Source organism: Microchirus variegatus (assembly GCF_963457635.1).
Source record: "Microchirus variegatus genome assembly, chromosome: 7".
In the NCBI taxonomy this organism is placed as follows: Eukaryota; Metazoa; Chordata; class Actinopteri; order Pleuronectiformes; family Soleidae; genus Microchirus; species Microchirus variegatus.
In genome coordinates, this window is record NC_139808.1 from 10,593,337 (window position 1) to 10,615,002 (window position 21,666).

Below are 21,666 nucleotides of genomic sequence, written 5' to 3' on the forward strand. Positions count from 1 at the left end.
GTAAAAGATCATCACGTTTGAGTTTGATTGTAGAGCTTAGACCAGCAGCATGAATACTGTATGAAACTGAAAACTCTGATTTTTGTTGTTGTTGTTGTTTTGCTTTATTGATCGTCTTATGCATTTGTTTGAATAATTAATAACACTGGCTGAGAAACTACAGGAGCGACTGGGCAGTGTGAGAGAGCAGTATGTGTAAAAATTTCGCTGCCACATGATGGACATTTTCATCACTTTAGAATCAAAATCCCTTGGTAAATTTCAGCACTTTCGCCTTTTTCGCCCTGGAGAAGTTGGTTGCTAAGCAGTAAGAGGCAATGTGATAAAAAGCATCCTGCCTGATTCATAGTTTACTTTCTTTTATGAAATGTTGTCTACTTTTCTGTGTTTAATGAATTATTGAACACACTTTTTTTTATTTTCCATGCAGCTAAGCGTAATGGCCAATTCTTTGTTTGTTTGCTTTTTACAACTCACTGCGAAAATGTACTTTTCTCTTTGTTGGAATTACATTTTACACTGCGGCGTACCGTCATGTGTTTCAAAACATTTCATGGACAGCTGCACATTTTAGCATAGTTATAACTCAAAATCACTGTCAGTGGGACTGACAAGGCAGTGGGGTTGTTCAAATTCTGCGGTAATTAGACCGAGGGATTCTTCTCTCAGATAACACTCTCAGATATAGATAGGAAAAACGTATTTGAAATCAGCTGTGTTAAAAAGATGGTAATAATCCAGACTCCAGAGTTCTCCTTCACCCTGATCTCACATTAAAATCCATGTCCTTTTTAAACAATATTCCCTCTTCTCGTTGCTCTTAAGTGCAGCGAGGCCAGGCGGCCGCTGCGTCACTGAACTCTTCCTGCAGCTGAGTCAGTGTCTTTCCTCACGGAGTATTTACGGTCCTCAAATTGGGTTTTGACCTTATTGACTACTGAATGGATTGGCTTCCGCTTAAATAAAGATAATTTGTATCCTCAGATGCAAAGCTGCGTATTTAAAACTCACAAAGCATCCCTCTTTCTTTCTTTTGCAGTGTCATTGTGCACAGAGCAATAGTTTATTTGGCTAGAAATGATCAAAAATCGCTCATATACATAGTATTATTTTGTGTTTATTTGATTGGGACAGATACAGTGTCACAATTATCAGATGTAATGTATCACACTAGCTACTGCTAATTTCTAATGCTAGGGGTCTGGGGGGGAGACAAGATGAAAAGTCACAGACGGATTTGGCTGAAATTTTCAGACGCTATCACTGGTTGCAACTCCTGCTGTCTGACCCAGGCACGCCGGCAGGGTCTATTTTGTAGGCACTTAGCTGTCTTGGCGGAGGTCTTCTAGTTAATGTTGTATTCGAGAGAGATACATTCTTTCGAATGTTTGTGGAGGTGTAAATTTGGCTCACCCAGTATTTGCTGGCGAACACACCAATGTCTTTTTTTTCTGGCTACGCCAGTGGCACATAGCATAGAAAATACATAGATAAAGGCAAAGTTTTCAGGGATTATTTAATGCAAGATCGAAAGTGCTGCACTCTGCTCTCGCAAACCTTTCATAGTTTCCCGCTGCATGATGAAACCTACACATTTGACCACCTGCCCTGAGTGATATTCAGAGGCTTAAACTGTCAGAATCAGCAAATCCAAGAACAATGTCAAACTGTAGATCAGATTAAAAAAAAAAATAAAAAAAAAAAGACCTGAAAACATGCGTTTAATCTCCTCAATATTTAGCAAGGACATTTCTAAAATCTCAATATTTAATAAGCAGAGGAGTCGACAGCACTTTCTTTAAGCCGGCGATCGTGAGCCGAATCGCAACCTGTGTTTCAGTTCAGTGATCGTGTCAGACTGTGAGTCTGTGCTCCGGTCATGCAGGAAGTACTGAATGATTCAGTGGACAAATCTTTTTAATGAACAGACTCTAATGATTCAGTACACCGAAAAAAGAACTGCTTTTTCCATCCACAGAAATTCTTTACAAGGAATCATCTGTTGCTCACCTGCTCGTGCTCAGATTATCTTTCGCTTTTTGGTCTGATTTGTCAATTTTGATTTCTTCTGACATTTGATTACCAAAAGTGTTGCACTAAAACCATTGTCTGTCATTTATCTGCAGTATTAGTAAGTCAACCTGAATGAGTCAATAATTGTCTGTTGTATTCCTGATACTTCAGCTATGACGCAATACAAACACAATATACACACCTCTCTTCTCTTTCTAATGTTATGAATGCATTTTTCGAGCATTTTATCATCAACCAAATTCATCTAAAAGGGAATCAAAAGGAGTAAAGAGTGATGGAATGGTGGCAGAGCTCAGGTCTCAAATGACCTGTTTTTTTTTTGTTTTTTTTTTAATTCATTGTCACCGCCATAACAGACATTCAGCATTCAAAGAAAAACATGTTGTTCTCTACAACATGTACCGACAGAAAAAGAGAGCGTAATACAAATGTTCTGCTTCTTCTTATTTTCTCTGACCCTGACAGACTCCTCTGGTCTTCTTCTAAGACTCTTTTTGTGTGATCAACGCGATACAATCGCAGCCGTGTGTTCTGCAGGAAGAACACTCTGTAGCGTTGCGTGAGGATGTTATTAGTGAGCCATAATTATTATACGCACTTTTTATGTTTCATTGCAATCAAAGATTTGACGATGACGCTTCAGGCGGAACATGAGGCGTAGGCTGTGGACACACTACGCGACTTTCACAGTCAGTCGCACAGATTTTTTTTGTTTATGACGACTGAAAGACACATTTTTACCACTGCGCCTGATGAGGGATCACAGATTACACGATTTTGTCAAAGCAGCTGAACGCATCAAAACTCATGGGAGCCACCATTTCTACAAGAGTGACAGTTTAAAGCAGAGGTCACATACGGCCCCCACTCGATTTAATGAGGCACACGCCTTAATATCAGTTTGTAATGAGAAGTGGCCCATGACCTCCTCCTCCTCCTGTAGCTATGGTTATAGACAGAATATAATACTTAATGTGATTGTCATGAACAGGAAATAATATTTTTGATCATAATTTTATAAGAATCACACTTCTAAATGTATTCAATGTAAAATGATACATCTATATGAGCATGTTTAGTGTCTTTATTACAGTTTTCCATATGTACATTTTTGTTTTCAGTTCCTTTCATAATTTTATGTTCATTTTACACTTTTAGTTTGGAATTTTGTGAAAAATCATCATGAATTGTTACGTTATCTTGATGGAATATTATCATATGATTTTAGTAGTAGTACTTTCAGGGCACCACCAGCTCTGTTGTTTTTTCTGTCTGTCAAATTCTCTGATCATTGGAATTTGGAATGAAGGGCCGCAACTCACGCAACATGTTTATGTAATGCTCAAGCATGTCTTGAATAAACCTGGCGTAATAGACTTTTTTTTTTTTTTTTTAACAGCAGATAGTAGGACAAACACAAGATTTACCAGTGACATTAATTAAGGTTCCACTCCAGTATTGACAGTACTGTGTTATTGTTCAAGTGTGAAGGCCACATTATACTTCTCCGACTGCGTAATGCGTTATCCGTCTGCGTCACCACGTAGACCACTCGAGCCTTTATACTTCTGCGTCGTGGTGACGGATAGGCCCGCCCGATCAGTAGGGGTCGCTGCGCAAGGTTGTTGTGCTTTTGGCTACAGTGAGCAATGGCGTCCGAGGGAGAAAGACTGTTGTTGTTGAAACAGCGGCCGTTTGTCACTTTTCTGTGTCCCGGAACGCAGTTTTAAGATAATTTGAGGCGAGAAATTGGCCATTTAGAGTCTAAACATGTGCTGTGTGTGTTAAGATATGACGTATTTATAGTTATTCTATTCGTATTTAGCGGTATTCAGCTCCGCCCTCTGTGGACGCTCGCTGCTCACTGTGAGCCGGCACAGAGCAGCTTCGCTCGGCCTGTCCTGAGGACCAATCGCAGCTCTTGCCGTCTCCGTTGTCCCTTGACAGAGTGTCGGACACTTAAAAAATATTCCGTGCACCCGGAGACGACGCAGAGGCTCTTAGACAGGTTCTGCGTCGACGCAGAGCACTTTACGCAGGAGTATAAATTGGGCTTAAGGGTAGATCACCCTAAATACTTGACACCTGTAGAGGATGTTTTTTCTTCTGAACAACAAAAAACGGCATACATATTTTCTGGATGTGCTCCAGTATAGCGAAATAGAAATAATTATCCTCTATTGTCTTTATAGCATTGCTAAAACAACAAACCTAAGACTTCTGCACAGTAATGTAGTTGAACCTTATTCCAGACTGGACACTCACTGAGTTTGAGTCCCCTGGTTTAAAGGGTAAACAAACATGGGCAAGAAATGGCTCACTGTTACTGCTGTTTGAACAGGTGTTTTGATATTCTCGCTACTTCCTGTTGTCTTCATCTTCTGACACTATTTCCTGTGGCCCAAGAAGGTGCTGGGTTTGATTCCCTTTCTGCGTGGAGACCACTTGACCTCGCAATTTCGTTTGTATAATGACAATAAAGATGTTTCCAACTGTTGGCAACACGTGTTTGCGGATAGGTCGGCAATCTGTACACACTACCGGATCGGCTCAAACAATTCAAACTAATGTAGGGTGCAGGGTCTGTTGCCCTCAAACTCTAACATATTTCTGTGTGACTAGTGCTGACTGGTGCAGACTCTGTCCAACTGTGAATTGTGGGTAAAATCAGACACAGAATCTTGTAGTGTGTTTTTCCCCCGCTTAAGTAAAACTAAATCATTTTTGATGCTTTTCTATTATGCAGTAGTTGATATACAGTAATGCTCACATCATACTCACATACAGCTCTATCATTTGATAATGTCTCTTATTCCACAGCCTCACAAAAACCAAAAGTCAGATTCATTCTGCCTGTCGAAGCCTCCAGCTTTAGTCTGAGTGAACCCAGTTTGATCGAAGACACTCAAGGTTTTTCTTTTCTTTTTTTTTTTTGCATCATTTATATGTTCTAATGTACTGTGTGCGGGGGAGTTTTTTTTTTTTTCTTTTTCCTTCTTCACTTTAATCTATGCATCTATTCATGAGCATACAGACCCCATTGATAAACACAGTTGAATGTGGTGGATTTCTTTTTTTATCTCCAACACTTAAAATATGCACATACGTGCTTGCTCAGGTGAGAGTCTGTGGGAAACAGTAATGAGCTTTTCTGGATCGCACTCTCACATGGAAGTCTCAAATCTGTCATTAGCGCCGTGATCGTCCGCTTTTCATTAGCAGCGCCCTTGCATATTTAATTTGGATTCCTCTGATCTCCTTTATCTTTATCCTTAATGCATACATAATATTAGCATCCCCCCCCCCCCCGCATCTCTTGCCTTTTCACACTCAGGCAGATGGAGGAGAAGAAAGATGTTCCAGTCACATGGCAGCTGGAGCAGATTTCTCCACTTCATCTTCACTAACTCTCACTCGGGCTTCCCAAGTCACACTGTTGAAAATCAAACCCTTTCCGAGGCTGCTGCCAATCAATCAACATCCACTCTAATTGAATAACAGTCACTACAACAATCAAAAAAGAAAGTAAGCTCCTGACATGATGTAAAGCAGTCCGGTCAGTCGTATAGATTAAACAGTAAACTTTTAATGGAGTCTGGCGTGTGTGTGGTCAGTTAGGTGGGGGTCCTGAGTTACGGCTTCCCAGGGATCCACTGGTCAGCCGGATGCCAAGCTGCTTCTCCTGGTCCTAATGGACCCCGATGAAGGTTTTTTTTTTTTTGTAACTTCAACAACAGCGAGCACATTTGCATGCATGACGTAGCATTTGGAGAGAGGAGAGGGAACGCGCGCCGGTCTTGCTCGCACTGCAGCTGTTGTAGACATAAATGTTTGCTTTAAAAGGAGAGCGATGCATGTCCACACTTACGGCATACTGATGTAGCCTACGCAGACTCAGCGAGACACACGTGAATCACTGCACGCTTGTTTAGCCGTCAAACACATAACATGTCGATAAACATTTGAAGCAATCGCGCACATGTACGCACACGGCGGGTTTAACCCAGCAGCAGCAGTAGTAGTAGCAGCAGCAGTAGTAGATGCAGTTATAAGGTATACTGAAAAGTGTTTCTTAAGCACTCAGCTGCATACAGATGTGTGCTCGAGCAGCTTGATGAATATTTTACTCCAACCTTATGTAACAGCAGCACATGGACCACGAGCTGCAGCTCGAGAACATTTCGGTGTAGCTCACTGAGAAGAGGGAGAGGGAGCCGCTCTGGCAAGCAGTTGGGGGGGATAACCAAGATATGTCATGATTACACATAAACTGTGTCGATGACTGCCTTATACCCACCCACATTAAGTCAACAGGCATTGCACACACAAGACAGGTTCAACCAAGTTTCTACCGCCCGCTCAATTCCAGTTCATTAAGCAGGAGGTCCTGACAGGGAATTCCTCCTGTTCTCCTCGGCTGCAGCGAGAGTTTCACTCTTGTTCTGTGAGAAGGAGGAAAATGTACTGTTATGAATTTCATTTGTTTCATTCTGTGGTGCACATGACTGGCATAACGGAGAGTTAGTGACCCAGCAATAAAGAAGCTCACAGCGCTCAAGCCCTTAATGCTCACTGGAAAGCCTTTTTTCGCTGGCTCCTTGTTCTGACAGTACAGCTCACTGCTGGCCGGACAAATCAACTCACGTTCACTGAAGAGGCTGGTCGTAGTCGCACAGAGGCCACTGAAGAGTAGAAAAATGTAACACTGTAGATGTTGGAAAAGTAGATGATGGCTGATATTTCAGGCAAAAGTACACAGGCTTTTCGGGCTTCCCACTCATTTCCCCTTAACCTTAGTTCATGCTCTTGTTTCACAGTTTAGACCCACAGAAGCTGACGTGCACAGTTGTTGAATCAGAATCTTACCTGTTTTGCAATGTTAAAGGGGAAATATTACGCAAAATCAACTTTTTATTTTCATTTTAATATTTATATTTGGGACTCTGGAGGCCCTATGAGTAGGCAAAGTGTGAAAAAATTGACTCACTCATGTTTTTGTGGTCTACCGCAGTCTAAGTACAGGAGATGAAGCATGCGATGTTGACTACCGCACTCATTGTGACGTCACAACGAGACATTCCTGGAATTGTTGTCTCGCGGAGCTCCGCTTTGTCCCTGAAAAATGCGAGATTGCAGAGCAATAGCATCTAGAATAGTGGAAGTCCAAGAAGTGTTCAATTCTTGGCTGCGCGGTGCAGCACAGAGTTCTACACACACTTCCAGCCTCAGAGTATTTAAGTGTCCAGTGGATACATGTTATACATGACGGCAATGTGTCGGCTAGAGTCAGCAAATTATGGCTTTCCCAAATGCTAACTGCTGTTAGCTGTCGGGCCTCAGTGACGCTGACGTAGTTTCCTGTGTCTCATTTGCATTTAAAGAGACAGGCACTAAAAAACCGAGCGTTCTGAACAGGGCTGTTTTGGCAGAGTGATTGAACTGCTGTGGTGCTTCATCCTTATGGTATTTTGACCAAAGCATGTCACAGATATGTTCATTAGGACACCAGGGAACTCGGTTAACTTTGAGAAATAGGGTATAATATGTCTACTTTATATCATCTGGATTTTATAAATCTGAGACGGAAAAACGAAATCACATTTTGGTCTAGACTCGTGCCTTTACAGCTTTGTTTAACGTTAGCCTGTAAAGTGGCCTGAACTCTCAAACCGTCAAGCAGAAATAAAGCCTGTAATATGTCGTGCTGGATAAACACCACAGAGCATGAATTGTTGATTAGAGAGCAGCCTTCAACTGGCATCCCTGAGCATTACTCTCTCATAAATTCTTCTGGGATTTTTTGTACATTATGACATTGCTGGTTATAGATAATGAATAATGTATGCAAATGGGTCGGAAAAGTGAATGTGTTATTATTGAGATTAGAATATATTCTGTCTTTTATTTTGAAGCACGGTAATACGGTTTAAGAAAGGACAGAAACAAACTCAGTGTTGGAACTTGCTGTGGTTTGCTTTTACTGCCATGTTTGCAACACTATACTGTGACTCATTCCTGAACGTGAGCACTCGAGGGGGATAAGGGCGAGGAGAGGTTGGCACAATTAGTAAATCTTCTTGCAAGGTAAACACTATCGTTGTCGAGCTCTTGCATATGCATGTGGCAGAAACTTAGCCACGCTGCAAACTGCACGGTAGATATTATTAGCCGTTTGACGGCCTCTTTCATGATTCCTTGAATGAGCTTGCAGATCCATTCTGCAGCTGTTTTCTGGTCAAAGCTCCATCACATCGCTCTCCCCCAGAGGTGCTCACCATCTGCTTTGTTTCAACCTCCTTTAGCACATTAACGGTTATTTTCCCCCAGTTGATCCTCTGCTCTCGTAAAAAAAAAAAAAAACCCAAAATAACATTTTGGCTTCGGTTTGCAAAAATCAGTTAATGTTTCATCATAACGATCGCTGACTGCAGCTCTGACGGAACCTCCAATATTGCTTCTACTTTTTTTTTTAGTTGACAACATAATTACATACACAAAACTGAATTTGTGTTCTTTCAGATTTTGTACTCCAAGCCTATTAGATCAGAGGTAAACATATTACATGAGCCATAATAGAACTTTGTTTAACAAGTGTTTCTGTTTTAATTCAAATTAAAATGTTCCTCTGAGTGTATAAAAATCATTCTTAAGTTTTAAATCTAGTTTATTTATTCTGGAGCCTTTTTTTTGTACTTTCACCACTGCCGTGTTGGTGTTTCAGAATCAGAATTGACCATATTTTATAGAGCCCCAGACTCAAAAACACACAAAATACAAATTTGTGTCCATGAAATAAGGATAACGTGCACAGGAAATACCAATTATTAATAATATTGATTTCCATGGATCACCTTGAGAGCTATGTAAGCAAAAAGTGGTGGAAGAGGGCTGAAGCTGATGGACACAGCTATAGCATGCTAGAGTTTTATTTAAAGGTGCCATATGTAAGAATGTGGCCAAAAAACGGTTACTACATTCAAATTCAAAATACCGAGGTCTTTTAGGTTTCGTTTTCTGACGCAACTGGCAACCCGTGGTTGCACGGCAGCTGAGACTCTACTGACTGCAATGATTGGTAGACGGCGGAAGGTGGCGCCACATGCCAAAACATGATTTCAAAACATAAACATGATTTGCAGTCTGCAAAATATTTTTTTTAATGCAATTATTTTGTCTGTACTGTTGTTGTTGGTGAGTTCAGTTTGTTATATGAACATTATTCCTGAGTCTCTGTGACATATTAGGAGGATTTTATGGCCAGTTGATTTAGATTTATTACATAATGCACCTTTAAGTTCGGGAATCAGTTACAAAGATCATTCTCACAATTCTCATTATTACACAAGTTGAGTAAAATTCGAAAAAGATATTGACTGATTCCAACTTCCTCAATCAATAATACTTAAAAGAAACATTGTGTGAGACATAGTTTGAATCATAGCGATGTAGACGACAAGCTTTACATCAAAAAGAGCCGCGTCACAGAGTTACTGTGCACATGATAATACACCCTTTCAACAATGTTTCATTCAAATCAGTTTGAATCTGTGAATATCTTTCTAACTTTACTTCAGTGTTACAGTGAGGGTGCGCTCCATTTTGCTTTACCCAGCTGTTTCGAGTCGTTGCCAGGAAAGATAAACTCACAGTTCTACTTATTTCGTGACCATGTCAAGTCTGGGGCTCTGATATATATTTGAAGCACAGGAGTGTGACGCGAGCGAGAGCTCGTCCACGACCACATCCACCTTGACTGTACCCACGATTTATAAAATTGACATCATGCCTCAAGTGATATCTAGATATTCTCTGGAACTTGTCTGGAGGGCCTGTATGTGAAATGGCCACTGAATTCCCCCACCGCGGATACTCCGGGAGAATGCCGGAGGAGAAGCTTCACAATGGGTAAGAGTTCATTGACAATAATTATATTGTTCATTGAATCTCATCACAGCGGTGACTCACACTGAAACACTCTGGAGAAAACTGGATAAAGTGGTTCTTTTATAGTACACAATCCTCCAGTGTCTGGTAAATTCCTCTCTACTGTAACTCTGTTATGACCCTCATATGGTGAGTTCTTCAAAAAGGGAAAATCCATGCCATGAAATTTCATGCTTTATATGATCATGTTCTGATGGGGTTTTATTCCCCTATAAACTTCCCACTGACACAATGGAATGACGGCTCTCTGTCAAAACTGATTTAGCAGCTCATTTAGGGGAATGACAGCTAAATCAAGATAAACTAGTATCAGCCCGTCGAGGCGTCGCACTCCACTGAGCCAGCGCAGATACAATTGTTCACAGTGAAGTAGCCATTCTTTGCACTGAGCCACGAGGGTTTGTTTTCCCTCCTTGTTCTTCGTGTGGTTTCATGTCGTCACGTCTTTAAACGTTGAGTTGAAATTTGTCATGTACCGTGTAGTTCATGCATCACAGTGTCCGAGCGGTCAAGGCGTTACTGTTCAGAATGTATTACATTCTTTATTAGGACACTGGACTGTGTGTGTGTGTGTGTGTCATTGTTGTATCTAAAAGGGAAAATGCAGCACATATGAAAAGATGGTACAGAGCATTGTAACGCTGTCATTTCACAATGAGAGCCATTTCGGCCTTAGTTCTGAGAGTCATTGTGCGAGCTGCAAATCATCATCTCGTTCACTTTGGGCAGGTGATTTTCTGTATTTTCCCGTGACATCTCCTCTGCCTTTGAACTAATCCATGAAGAAACCATGGTTTGTGCGTTTGTTTTGTTATTATTAAGTCAACACTTTGCCGCTTCTTTTAATGTTCAATAAAATTGAGATTACCGATTGCTCAATTATTACACATTTTTGTCTTCGTACTTACCTAGTTTTTACAGTAAGAATGACCCAAAACCAAAATATAATTTACCAGATAAATACCTAGTATTTCCACTGTAGATTTGCTGTATTTACCCACTTTTATCAGTAGTTATTACCAATAAATGCGTAGTAACACATTTTTGTGTCATGTATTTACTGGGTAAATAGCTAGTAATTAAAATTTGCCATATAGTTACCAGGTAATACCCAATATTTTGGCCATAGTTTCATTGTACTTACCTTTGTATAACCAGTAGCAATTACCCAATAACACACTATAGTTTACTATATAGTTACCAGGTAAATGCCCATTATTTTGGCCATAGTTTCATTGTATTTACTTTCTTATTGCCATTTGTAATTACCTAGTAACACATTTGTGTTACCATGAACTTGACAGGTAAATACCGAAACGCTATAAATGCAAGTTATCCAAAAGTTTATTTTGAAGTTAACTTTTTTTTTGATGACCCACTTAATGCATTTAATATCCAGTAAAAAAAAAAAAAAAGGTTATGTTTATTATATAAGTGCACTGCAGGGCAGACGGCAACAACAGATTGGCGAGACAAAGTGTTGTTCAATAAATGTGTATTTTACTGTTACATAAGACGGAGGAAAACAAAGGAAAAAAAACTGTCAAAACATATTGGCAAACAAAAAAGGCATCACTTTGTACATTATCCATCTGCCGCCGTCGTTACTAAAGAGCGCTAAACATCATACGCTGTAAATGTGCCTCGGCTTGTGATTTGTCAGAAATGATGACATCTTTTGTGTCTCGATACACACACACACACATGGATTATCACTTTGCGGCATCTTTATTATTGTTATTATTATTATGATTGTTATTGCTGCTGCTGCTGTGTGAATAAGTGCTGATGGTGACTCATGTCTGAATAAGATAAGTTCTTACAAGAAGGCCAGACGCTTTAATAACAATAACAACAGCTGGGAGGATATATGAGAATCGCTGAGGTTTCTAAAATATTTCAATGATTTCAGTGTTGGCCTCTCCAGTAGGATGTCTGGTGCATGTTGTGTGTTTCCCCGTATAATTATACTGTTTTGCTCTATAATTATATTTCGCCTTAGCTGTGATCTCATCTAAGCGAGCGGTTGTCCATGCAAATCAGATGTAACAACATTTCTGCGTCTCCGAGAGTCGACAAACACACTTTCGAGAATCCGCATCCAGACCTTGTACCATCTGCCAGTTTTCTTCACACGCCAGACACTTGCGCGTTTGTCTGCATGTGAGTAAGTGTGTGTGTGTGTGTGTGTGTGTGTGGGAGGCTGCTTTTGGGTGCAAATGTGCGTGTGTGTGTGTCTTACAGTCTGTTTTTTTACATATTTAATTGTGTATATGTGTTCACTTAGATGGAAATGTCCTCTCTAATGGACATATTTTGTCTCAAAACATGAAAACAAACAGTGCAAAATCTGCACATAATCTTTCATTTATTTATTGGGAAAGTGACAAGTTTCCTGGCATATTTTCCAGTCGCTTGTTGTCAATCATCGTTCAGGACGGCAAAAACGTGCAAATGAATGAGGACAAACACATTCTGCCTTTTTATTTATAATACGAATACGACTACTAATGCATTTTATGTTCTATTTTTCTATTGTATAAAAGTAGATTCTGCCTCATTTAATGAGAATGATGAACAAATCAGTCTGTCTAGGAAAGTCTTGTCAATTAGTAGTCATCTCACTAACGCCTCCACACAGCTATTTCGGACTAACGAGACCACGCCCTTATTTAAATGAATGGAAACATAGGAATAACTTCATTATCTATGGTCGCTGAGACTAAACTGTATATTTAAAATCTGTCAAATCTGATAGAAAAATACTCACCGCAAGCAGTGACTGTTTTACCGCTTCATCTACAGATGTGAAACTTTAAACTCTGGCCTCACATCTTCAAGGTTTTGGCACCTGAACAAAGCTTTAGATGTATGCTTTAGATAATGTTCATACAACAAACTGAACTCACCAACAACAACAGTACAGACAAAATATTTGCATTAAAAAAAATATATTTTGCAGACTGCAAATCATGTTTATGTTTTGAAATCATGTTTTGGCATGTGGTGCCACCTACTGCCGTCTACCAATCATTGCAGTCAGTAGAGTCTCAGCTGCCGAGCAACTGCGGGTTGCCAGTTACGTCAGAAAACGAAACCTAAAAGACCTCGGTATTTTGAATTTGAATGTAGTAACCGTGCCACATTCTTACATATGGCACCTTTAACGCTACATTGAAAATAATCAAATACAATAATACATACAGTAATTCCTAATTTGTCTCCTGGGGTCGCATTTTTATTATCTTCCACTTTAGTGTCAGGATTGCATAGATGTGTAGAAACATTGGGCGGGTGAATAAAATTTGAGTTGCTTTTGTCCACATTTGGCGAGTTTTTGTCGTCCTCATACAGGTCATTTGTGATGTAAATAATGAAATGTATTAGGCCTACGCGGCTTAAAAGTGCACCTTTTTGCGTGCAGCTGGCATTATTACTCATCTGGGACTGGCACTCGGATGCCAGAGGTTCATTGTGAAATTTGTGTAGCCTATATGGTTGATTTACGGCGCTCTTGTTTGTTGCAATTTGCAAAAACCTGTGTGAAATGTGTGGTTATTTGATGCAGATATGAAGCTCTGGAAGTGTTTTTTCTATTGCATGTGTTATGATTTTACAGGTTTACACGGGGGTGTCTGGCAACTTTGTGGATTGGGGCTGGTTTTTATTGAATTGGGCGTGTTCTAAGATGTGATCGGGCTGGAAACTGTCAATCTGATCTGGCAACACTGCTTGCCTGTCGAGTTACCTTCATAAGATAAAAAAACCCCACGCACGTAGCGGATATGTCGACAACACAACAGTCGCTCTGTACTCCTCGGCTCTCTGCCAACGTGGCGACGCATCATAGCATCAGTGGTGTTCACAGACTCTCAGTATGATGTAAGTGGCCTATCTCCTCTCAGTAATATCTCTGTGGCACTTTAATGTGATTATGAGTCCAATAACAGCCTCGTTAGCGCGGCTGTTGCATTGTTAGACGGCACCAAAACAAGCTCATTTTATCCACTGTTCTTTTCATCTGTGGCATCAAAATTAAAATCTGGAATCACACACTGGAGCAGCACGATCTCTTCAATATGTAGTTTGCTAATTTGGACCAGTTGCAGTCAGCTGGCACGATGACAGACACACACACAACACTCTATTGTCAGTGTCAGTGGGGGGGGACATTATCAAAAAAGTAAATAAATAAATTACAAAACAAAGGCACCCACTTGTCAGCTCATTTGTTTTTGTCACCAGATCTTTGTGCGTCTCGTGTATGATCAGCTCGTGCCAGTTGTGAGCGGTTTTCCTCCCACTCTCCAAACACGTAGGGTCGCGTCAGTTCGGAGACTGTAAATTGCGTATAGGTGTGAGTGTGTGTCTGTTTCATGTGTTATAGACTTAAAGTCTGCCTCCCTTGTGCCTGACGCATGGACTCCTTGTCTCAGTAGGAATAAGTGGGCATCCAAGCACTGTGAGTGTTGGAAATTAATATGAGCTGTAAATGTCAGGTGTTCGTTTAGCCCTTCAAGACTCATTTTGTACTTGACAGTTGCAAATACCCTAATAGAGGAATCAAATGAAAATGAAATAGATATACTAGTTTCTCCACTACTGTAGCTTCAATGGACAATTCCCAATGGACAATTATGCTTGCTGATTTGCTGCTGCTGGCCTTTGAAATAAGTACTTTATTAACACTGCAGATTATAATACTGGGTAGTCCAGATCCAGTTACACATCACGATTGTCATGAAACCAGTCTGAGATGCCTTCTGCTTTATGACGTGATGCAGGGAGACATAACACAACAGTGAAATGCAGCCATAAGGGGATGAACCATACACTAATAATGCACTTAATGTTGAAGGGCCTGAAAATTGCATTTTCTTCAAGGGTGTTGCTCAGCTCCTAATGCGTTTGTGAATGCAACAACGGCTAAAAATAGTTGTTGTTGTGCAAAATAGCATACAAGTAAACAGAGTGGGTTGTGGGGATAAAAAAAAAAAAAGTGTGAGTCAATCAGCTGTATTGTGACACAGAATGCGTAAGTAGGACAGTGTGGCTCCGTTGTCACATGTATCTCAGCCAGTCATTTCGTTGCTGTCAAAGTTCTATAGATACATAAATGGTAATGAGAAGAAACATATTAAACGGGGGAAGCCTCTCTTAGTTGTTCTATGTGTGTATATATATATCTATACATATATATATATGTTGAGTATTGTATACTTACATAAGCCAAACATGTTTCCAGCACTCTTTAAATTCACAGAAGTCCGTATTTCTATCCAAGGTAACGAAACCATTTCATTTTGGTTGCCATGTAACAACATCCTCCACTTATCCACTATTGCGAATCGTCCGTGGAGGCTTTACAGGACTTTGTCTAAATTTTAATGAGCGCCAGAACGGGCCACAACATGTACAGCAGACACACACAGACACACACTTTTTGTATACGACAGAGTTTTACAGCTGTAATAAACCCACATATGAAACGTCAGCGCAAGGAAGGACATATTTGGCACAAGGAGTAAAAACTTTTGTTTTTGCAGTTGATTGTGTTTATTTCTCACTAATGAAACGAGATTATATATGTTCTGTTTCTACTACTACTACTACTACTACTACTACTACTACTAATAATAATAATAATAATACTAATAATAACTAGAAAATTCCGCCGGCGTAATTTCGATGGTGCCTGCAGCTTCCGGCATGTCGAGTTCTCGGGCAACGTCCAAGTTCTGGGAAGTTCCCTCGTCACATCTGTCAAGTTTCGTGCAGATCAAACAATGTTTGACTTTACTTCCTGTTTCGGGTGTTGCACTTCCTGTAGTGAGGTCACCTTTTCTACACATGTTCAGGACGGATCCCTGGTCGCATATATCCTGTTTCGTGCACATCGGTCAATGTACAGCAAAGTTAGTGGGCACTTGCCGTTAAAATGGGCCGACTTCCTGTTGGGTCAAGGGCGTGTCCCTAAACATGTTCAGGACGGGTCCCTTGTCTCACATATGATGTTTCGTGCAGATCGGTCAATGTTTGGCAACGTTACATTTAACTTCCTGTTTCGGGTGTTCCACTTCCTGTAGTGAGTTCTCCTTCTGCAGACATGTTCAGGACGGGTCTCTGGTCTCACATATAAAGTTTGAGGTCTCTACGTTAAAGTATGACGACACTGTGAGGTTCTAGAGTGGACTGGGTCCTGATCATGTTGTTGACCATTTCTCATGTATGTGTATGTGGAAATGGTTGCACAGTTTTTGGGGATTTTTGTCGCCATGGTTACTCGAAACACTTAGAAAAGTCATAGCACACCTTTCCCGATCAAACCGCACATTTTGATATAGGATGTGTGGGGTTTTTCCCAAAACTGTGGGAGGAGTTGAGTGTCAAAGTTTGTGGTGGACAAGTACATTTAGATAGTTGGAGACTGACAAGCCCCTCCTCCTCCTCCTCCTTACCTCACGCACACACGCACCTGTGTCTCTGTCGAAAACCTCAGACAACAGCGAAATCAGCACCGTTTAAAGTTGTCATATCTCATGATCGGTAGATGATAGAGCTAAAATTTTTGGATTGTGAGCGTCACAAGACTCTGAGCAGCGTCCACATGTAATGTTGTGAGAAAGGGGTGAGAATTGACCGAGTAATCACAGTTTTAAAATGTCCTGAACTTGACTTTTCAAAAAGTCCAAATCTAAATTTTTAACATGGCCGTCTATGGCAGCGTTGACCAGAACTCTCTGCGCTTTGAGGTGATTTTAAGAAAAACCACAGGTCGTATGAATATGAAAACAACACACAGGGTTAGCCAACAACCATAGCAACGTTTTGATGTAAAACATGTCTGTTTAAGTTGGAAATTGTGGGCAGGAGAAGAGTTTTTTTGGAGAGTTTGTGATTTATTTTCACAATCTCAGCAGAGTGTACACTGTAAGGGTTAGCCAACAACCATAGCAACATTTTGATGTAAAAAATGTCTGTTTAAGTTGGAAATTGTGGGCAGGAGAGGAGTTTGTTTGGAGATTTTAAGTGAATAATGTTCTACTTCTCACTACAGTGTACACTCTAGCTACCGCCCACGCACGCAATACACACCCATTATAAAATTTAAAAACGTACATTTTTTTTGCAAAACTTAAACTGCGATTGTGGAAAAACCGTAATATGTATCGAAACCGTGACTTAGGTGATAAAAGTCCCAAGTCTCGTGACCCGTTTAAAGTTAAAATCACATTTCTACGTGAAAGTATGACGACACTGTTAGGCTCCAAAGCGGGCTTGGTTTTGTCGACTTGTTCCGTCCGTTTCCCATTCATGTCTACGGGAACTCGTTAAGGGTTTTTCGCGATTTTTGTCGCCATGGTTACGCGAAACCCTTATAAAAGTCATAGCACACGATTCCCGATCAAACCACACGTTTTGATATAACCGACACTGTGAGGTTAAAATGGGCCGACTTCCTGTTGGGTCAAGGGCGTGTCCCTAAACATGTTTAGGACGGGTCCCTTGTCTCACATATGATGTTTCGTGCAGATCGGTCAATGTATGGCAACGTTATATTTAACTTCCTGTTTTAGGTGTTCCACTTCCTGTAGTGAGGTCTCCTTCTGCAGACATGTTCAGGACGGGTCTCTGGTCTCACATATAAAGTTTGAGGTCTCTACGTTAAAGTATTACGACACTGTGAGGTTCTAAAGTGGACTGGGTTCTGATCATGTTGTTGACCGTTTCCCATGTATGTGTATGTGGAAATGGTTGCACAGTTTTTGGGGATTTTTGTCGCCATGGTTACTCGAAACACTTAGAAAAGTCATAGCACACCTTTCCCGATCAAACCGCACATTTTGATATAGGATGTGTGGGGTTTTTCCCAAAACTGTGGGAGGAGTTGAGTGTCAAAGTTTGTGGTGGAGAAGTACATTTAGATAGTTGGAGACTGACAAGCTCCCCCTAGCCCCTCCCCCTCCTCCCCCTCCTCCTCCTCCTTACCTCACGCACACACGCACCTGTGTCTCTGTCGAAAACTCCAGACAACAGAGAAAACAGGCCCTTTTAAAGTTGTCATATCTCATGAACGGTAAATGATAAAGTTCAAATTCTTGGTTTGTGAGCGCCACAAGGCTCTGAGCAGCGTCCACATTTAATTTCGTAAGAAACGGGTGAGAATTGACCGAGTAATGACAGTTTTAAAATGTCCTGAACTTGACTTTTCAAAAAGTCCAAATCTAAATTTTTAACATGGCAGTCAATGGGGACGTTGACCAGAACTCTCTGCGCAATTAGGTGATTTGAAGAAAAACCGCAAGTCGTATGAACATGAAAACAACAAACAGGGTTAGCCAACAACCATAGCAACATTTTGATGTAAAAAATGTCTGTTTAAGTTGGAAATTGTGGGCAGGAGAGGAGTTTGTTTGGAGATTTGTTTGGAGTGAATAATGTTCTACTTCTCACTACAGTGTACACTCTAGCTACCGCCCACGCACGCAATACACACCCATTATAAAAATTAAAAACGTAATTTTTTTTTGCAAAACTTAAACTGCGATTGTGGAAAAACCGTAATATGTATCGAAACCGTGACTTAGGTGATAAAAGTCCCAAGTCTTGTGACCCGTTTAAAGTAAAAATCACGTTTCTACGTGAAAGTATGACGACACTGTGAGGCTCCAAAGCGGGCTTGGTTTTGTCGACTTGTTCCGTCCGTTTCCCATTCATGTCTATGTGGAACTCGTTAAGGGTTTTTCGCGATTTTTGTCGCCATGGTTACGCGAAACCCTTATAAAAGTCATAGCAGTCGATTCCCGATCAAACCGCACGTTTTGATATAACTTGTGTCAGGGTTTTCTCAAAGCTGCGGGACAAGTTACGCGGCAAAAAACGGCCGGAAGAGGAACTAGAAAATTCCGCTGGCGTAATTTCGATGGTGCCTGCAGCTTCCGGCATGTGTCGTCACGTGCAGGACCTTTGCTGGTAAAGTTGTACAGCAAATATGCGGGCACTTGCTGTTTAAAATGGCCGACTTCCTGTTGGGTCAAGGGCGTGTCCCTAAACATGTTCAGGACGGGTCCCTTGTCTTACATATGATGTTTCGTGCAGATCGGTCAATGTATGGCAACGTTACATTCAACTTCCTGTTTCGGGTGTTCCACTTTCTGTAGTGAGTTCACCTTCTGCAGACATGTTCAGGGCGGGTCTCTGGTCTCACATATAAAGTTTGAGGTCTCTACGTTAAAGTATGACGACACTGTGAGGTTCTAAAGTGGACTGGGTTCTGATCATGTTGTTGACCATTTCTCATGTATGTGTATGTGGAAATGGTTGCACAGTTTTTGGGGATTTTTGTCGCCATGGTTACTCGGAACACTTAGAAAAGTCATAGCACACCTTTCCCGATCAAACCGCACATTTTGATATAGGATGTGTGGGGTTTTTCCCAAAACTGTGGGAGGAGTTGAGTGTCAAAGTTTGTGGTGGAGAAGTACATTTAGATAGTTGGAGAGTGACAAGCCCCCCTAGCCCCTCCCCCCCCCCTCCCCCTCCTCCCTCTCCTCCTCACCTCACGCACACACGCACCTGTGTCTCTGTGGAAAACCTCAGACAACAGAGAAAACAGGCCCTTTTAAAGTTGTCATATCTCATGAACGGTAAAAGATAGAGCTAAAATTCTTTGTTTGTGAGCGTCACAAGGCTTTGAGCAGCGTCCACATTTAATGTCGTAAGAAACGGGTGAGAATTGACCGAGTAATGACAGTTTTAAAATGTCCTGAACTTGACTTTTCAAAAAGTCCAAATCTAAATTTTTAACATGGCAGTCAATGGGGACCTTGACCGGAACTCTCTGCGCAATTAGGTGATTTGAAAAAAACCCGCAAGTCGTATGAAAATAAAAACAACACACGGGGTTAGCCAACAACCATAGCAACATTTTTATGTAAAAAATGTCTGTTTAAGTTGGAAATTGTGGGCAGGAGAGGAGTTTGTTTGGAGATTTTAAGTCAATAATGTTCTACTTCTCACTACAGTGTACACTCTAGCTACCGCCCACGCACGCAATACACACCCATTATAAAAATTAAAAACGTAATTTTATTTTGGCAAAACTTAAACTGCGATTGTGGAAAAACCGTAATATGTATCGAAACCGTGACTTAGGTGATAAAAGTCCCAAGTCTCGTGACCCGTTTAAAGTTAAAATCACGTTTCTACGTGAAAGTATGACGACACTGTGAGGCTCCAAAGCGGGCTTGGTTTTGTCGACTTGTCCCGTCCGTTTCCCATTCATGTCTATGTGGAACTCGTTAAGGGTTTTTCGCGATTTTTGTCGCCATGGTTACACGAATCCCTTATAAAAGTCATAGCACACGATTCCCGATCAAACCGCACGTTTTGATATAACTTGTGTCAGGGTTTTCTCAAAGCTGCGGGACGAGTTACGCGGCAAACTTTTGGCGGAAGAGGAAAATCAAGCGGAAAAAGCGCGAAGGATTATAAGATGTGCTTGCTCCGCAATGCATTTAGGCCTGAACTCTAGTTCTACTAGAGTTCAGGCCTAAATGCATTGCGGTGCAGGCACCTAATAATATACGGAATAAACGCGAAGGATTATAAGATGTGCTTGCTCCGCAATGCATTTAGGCCTGAACTCTAGTTCTACTAGAGTTGAGGCCCTAAATGCATTGCGGTGCAGGCACCTAATGATAATACATTAGGGATGTGAATCTTTGGGTGGCTCATGATTCGATTCGATTCTGATTCTTAGGGTCACGATTCGATTCAAAATCGGTTCTCAATTCAACTGATTCGATTCACACGATTCTCGATTCAAAAATTGATACAATGCATAGTGTGTTAAGGCAAATTATGGCATCAAAACAATACAGTTTGTATAAGATAATGTGATAATGTGATCACACAAAGGCAAACAAGACAAAAGTTAACATTTATTCATTCAAAACCAATAAAAACTTACTTACACTACAAAAAAATAACTTGCATAAATAAAAGCTAAGGCTAGCTGCCTTTTACTCCCAGAAGTTACAAAAATACACAAACAACACAAATTGGTGTTTTGTGTGGTTTTCAAAATAGAAAAAAAAATTCTAAAATCGATTTTTGAAGATTCTTAATCGTGGATGATTAAAATCGCGATTCCTATGTGAATCAGTTTCCCCCACCCCTATAATACAATATTATTATGATTGGTTGTTGCTGTTTTGATTGAGAGACCCCTAGTGGTAGAAATGACACACTGTGTATTTAACTATGGAACTATGGAACTTTGAATCGTAAGCTTAGAGATTCCCACCCTGAGTGCCCTAATATCTGTTAAAGAAGCAACAAAAATGAGACGTGGTTTATTGTTAAGCAGATAACGTATTGAGCTTTAATGTTGAAGCTCAGTCGTCGGAGGCTTAGCTCTGCTCTCTTTTCGTCCTTATCACTCACACACAACTTCTGTACAGGTGAGTGCAAGCTGCTTTGTGATCACTGCTGTGATGGACTGCTGTCAGACAGGGAAAAGGACAGACGGCGGCCAAAAACACACACTCAGACACGCAATCGCGAGTCTGAGCACTTCTTATCGGGCTGCTCGGCTGCTGCAGCAGAGATCGATTGTCAAATTAAATTCTATTAAACCCTCTTTTGGCATCTGATTAAATATATATATATATATACGTATATATA

The 21,666-nt window shown here is 40.8% G+C and overlaps 1 protein-coding gene across 1 annotated transcript in view; it reads left to right on the forward strand.

Moving 5' to 3' along the window:
• Positions 1–21,666, forward strand: part of LOC310930116 (metabotropic glutamate receptor 4-like) — a 185,300-nt gene that overhangs the window by 37,711 nt on the left and 125,923 nt on the right. The gene's annotated exons all lie outside the window — the stretch shown is intronic.